We start from the raw sequence: 4,758 nt of genomic DNA, 5'->3' as shown, positions 1-4,758 counted from the left end.
TATGGCCTCGGAACACTGAGACCGAAAGGTCGAGCGTGAATCATATAGTAGATATGATCAACATAGTGATGTTCACCATTGAAAACTACTCCATCTCACGTGATGATCGGACATGGTTTAGTTGATATGGATCACGTGATCACTTAGATGATTAGAGGGATGTCTAACTAAGTGGGAGTTCTTAAGTAATATGATTAATTGAACTTTAATTTATCATGAACTTAGTACATGATAGTATTTTGCATGTCTATGTTGTTGTAGATAAATGGCCCGTGTTGTTGTTCCGTTGAATTTTATTGTGTTCCTAGAGAAAGCTAAGTTGAAAGATGATGGTAGCAACTACACGAACTAGGTCCATAACTTGAGGATTATACTCATTGCTGCACAGAAGAATTATGTCCTGGAAGCACCACTAGGTGCTAGGCCTGCTACAGATGCTACTAATGACGTTAAGAACGTCTGGCAAAGCAAAGCTGATAACTACTAGATAGTTCAGTGTGCCATGCTTTACGGCTTAGAACCGGGACTTCAACGATGTTTTGAACATCATGGAGCATATGAGATGTTCCAGGATTTGAAGTTAATATTTCAAGTAGATGCCCGGATTGAGAGATATGAAGTCTCCAATAAGTTCTACAGCTGCAAAATGGAGGAGAATAGTTCTGTCAGTGAACACATACTCAGAATGTTTGGGTAACACAATCACCTGACTCAGCGGGGAGTTAATCTTCCGGTTGATAGTGTCATTGACAGAGTTCTTCAATCACTTCCACCAAGCTGCAAAAGCTTCATGATGAGCTATAATATGCAAGGGATGGATAAGACTATTCCCGAGCTCTTCGCGATGCTAAAGGTTGCGGAGGGAGAAATCAAGAAGGAGCATCAAGTGTTGATGGTCAATAAGACCACCAGTTTCAAGAAGAAGGGCAAAGGGAAGAAGGGGAACTTCAAGAAGAACGGCAAGCAAGTTGCTGCTCAAGTGAAGTAGCCCATGTCTGGACCTAAGCCTAAGACTGAGTGCTTCTATTGCAAAGGGACCGATCACTGGAAGCGGAACTGCCCCAAGTATTTGGCGGATAAGAAGGATGGCAAAGTGAAAGGTATATTTGACATACATGTTATTGATGTGTACCTTACTAATGCTCGCAGTAGTGCCTGGGTATTTGATACTGGTTCTGCTGCTAATATTTACAACTCGAAACAAGGGCTATGGATTATGCGAAGATTGGCTAAGGACGAGGTGACGATGCGCGTGGGAAATGGTTCCAAAGTCGATGTGATCGCCGTCGGCACGCTACCTCTACATCTACCTTCGGGATTAGTTTTAGACCAGAATAATTGTTATTTGGTCCCAGCGTTAAGCATGAACATTATATCTGGATCTTGTTTGTTGCGAGATGATTATTCATTTAAATCGGAGAATAATGGTTGTTCTATTTATATGAGTAATATCTTTTATGGTCATGCACCCTTGATGAGTGGTCTATTTTTACTAAATCTTGATAGTAGTGATACACATATTCATAGTATTAAAGCCAAAAGATATAAGTTTAATAATGATAGTGCAAATTATTTGTGGCACTGCCGTTTAGGTCATATTGGTGTAAAGCGCATGAAGAAACTCCATGCTGATGGGCTTTTGGAATCACTTGATTATGAATCACTTCATGCTTGCGAAACATGCCTCCTGGGCAAGATGACTAAAACTCCATTCTCCTGAACAATGGAACGAGCAACAGACTTATTGGAAATAATACATACTAATGTATGCGGTACGATGAGTGTTGATGCTCGTGGCGGGTATTGTTATTTTCTGACCTTCACAGATGATTTGAGAAGATATGGGTATGATTTCCAACAACTCTGTTGCTCACTCCATTGTTCCAGAGAACAGAGTTTTAGTCATCTTGCCCATGAGGCATGGTTCGCAAGTACTAAGTGATTCATAATCAAGTGATTCCAGAAGTCCATCAGAATGTAGTTTCTTCATGCGGTTTACACCAATATGACCCAAGCGGCAGTGCCATAAATAAGTTGCACTATCATTAACAACTCTGCATCTTTTGGCTTCAATACTATGAACATGTGTATCACTACTATCAAGATTTAGTAAAAATAGACCACTCATCAAGGGTGCATGACCATAAAAGATATTACTCATATAAATAGAACAACCATTATTCTCCGATTTAAATGAATAACCGTCTTGCATCAAACAAGATCCATATATAATGTTCATGCTCAACGTTGACACCAAATAACAATTATTTAGGTCGAAAACTAATCCCGAAGGTAGATGTAGAGGTAGCATGCTGACGGTGATCACATCGACTTTGGAACCATTTCCCACGCACATCGTCACCTCGTCCTTAGCCAATCTTCGCTTAATCCGTAGCCCCTGTTTTGAGTTACAAATGTTAGCAACTGAACCAGTATCAAATACCCAGGCACTACTGCAGCATTGGTAAGGTACACATCAATAACATGTATATCAAATGTACCTTTCACTTTGCCATCCTTCTTCTCCGCCAAATACTTGGGGCAGTTCCGCTTCCAGTGACCAGTTCCTTTGCAGTAGAAGCACTCAGTCTCAGGCTTAGGTCCAGACTTGGGTTTCTTCACTTGAGCAGCAACTGGCTTGCTGTTCTTCTTGAAGTTCCCCTTCTTCCCTTTACCCTTTTTCTTGAAACTTGTGGTCTTGTTGACCATCAACACTTGATGCTCCTTCTTGATTTCTACCTCCACAGCCTTTAGCATTGCGAAGAGCTCAGGAATCATCTTATCCATCCCTTGCATATTATAGTTCATCACGAAGCTCTTATAGCTTGGTGGCAGTGATTGAAGAACTCTGTCAATAACACTATCATCAGGGAGGTTAACTCCCAGCTGAGTCAAGTGGTTGTGGTACCCAGACATTCTGAGTATATGTTCCCTGACAGAACTATTCTCCTCCATTTTGCAGTTGTAGAACTTATTGGAGACTTCATATCTCTCAATCCGGGCAGTTGCTTGAAATATTAACTTCAACTCCTGGAACATCTCATATGCTCCATGATGTTCAAAACATCATTGAAGTCCCGGTTCTAAGCTGTAAAGCATGGCACACTGAACTATCGAGTAGTCATCAGCTTTGCTCTGCCAGGTGTTCATAACATGTGGCGTTGCTCCTGCAGCGGGTTTGTCACCTAGCTGTGCTTCCAGGACGTAATTCTTCTGTGCAGCAGTGAGGATAATCCTCATGTTATGGACCCAGTCTGTGTAGTTGCTATCATCATCTTTCAACTTAGCTTTCTCTAGCAACGCATTAAAATTCAATAGAACAACAAGACATGCCATCTATCTACAACAACATACACGTGCAAAATACTATCAGGTACTAAGTTCATGATAAATCAAAGTCCAATTAATCAAATTACTTAAGAACTCCCACTTAGATAGACATCTCTCTAATCATCTAAGTGATCACGTGATCCATATCAACTAAACCATGTCCGATCATCACGTGAGATGGAGTAGTTTTCAATGGTGAACATCACTATGTTGATCATATCTACTATATGATTCACGTTCGACCTTTCGGTCTCATTGTTCCAAGGCCATATCTGCATATGCTAGGCTCGTCAAGTTTAACCCGAGTATTCCACGTGTGCAAAACTGGATTGCACCAGTTGTATGTGAATGTAGAGCTTATCACACTCGATCATCACGTGGTGTCTCGGCACGATGAACAGTTGCAACGGTGCATACTTGATACATCCATTTTGCATCATGCTTTTATATCGATATTTATTGCATTATGGGATGTTATTACACATTATGTCACAATACTTATGCCTATTCTCTCTTATTTTACAAGGTTTACATGAAGAGGGAGAATGCCGGTAGCTGGAATTCTGGGCTGGAAAAGGAGCAAATATTAAAACCTATGCTGCACAACTCCAAAAGTCCTGAAACTCCACGGGAGTCATTTTTAGAATATATAAAAATATTGGGCAAAGGAAGCACCAGAGGGGGGCCACCCACCATCCACGAGGGTGGGGGCGCGCCCCCTGCCTCGTGGGCCCCCTGGTAGGTATAACACCCCGGATATAATTTTCCCAATATGTATTCCAACTCTTGCCGTTTCCGGCCTTAAGTTATTTTATTTTTCTCGGGTTCGGTTTTTGTCTCCGTGTGTTGTTGTCGTTGTCATGCATCTCATATCATGTCATCATGTGCATTGCATTTGCATACGTGTTCATCTCATGCATTCGAGCATTTTCCCCGTTGTCCGTTTTGCATTCCGGCGCTTCGTTCTCCTCCGGTGGTCATTTCTACCTTTCTTTCGTGTGTGGGGATTCAACATTTCCGGATTGGACCGAGACTTGCCAAGTGGCCTTTGTTTACTACCCGTAGACCGCCTGTCAAGTTTCGTATCATTTGGACTTCGTTTGATACTCCAACGGTCAACCGAGGGACCGAAAAGGCCTCGTGTGTGTTGCAGCCCAACACCCCTCCAATATGGCCCAAAACCCACCTAAACCCTCTCCTTCATCTAGAGCGTTCGATCACGATCGCGTGGCCGAAAACCGCACCTCATTTGGACTCTCCTAGCTCCCTCTATGCCTATATATATAGACCCCTCCTGTAAATTCGCGGATTCCCTCTTCCAAAACCCTAGATCCCCACCTCGCGCCCGCGCCGGACACGTCCGCCGCCCTGCTCGGACCAATCGCAGCTCACCACGTGGCGCTGCCCGTGCCCACATCGCCGCTCCCG

The sequence above is a fragment of the Triticum dicoccoides genome, chromosome 7A, assembly GCF_002162155.2.
Source record: "Triticum dicoccoides isolate Atlit2015 ecotype Zavitan chromosome 7A, WEW_v2.0, whole genome shotgun sequence".
Classification (NCBI taxonomy): Eukaryota; Viridiplantae; Streptophyta; class Magnoliopsida; order Poales; family Poaceae; genus Triticum; species Triticum dicoccoides.
Note: the sequence above shows the minus strand (reverse complement) of the source record.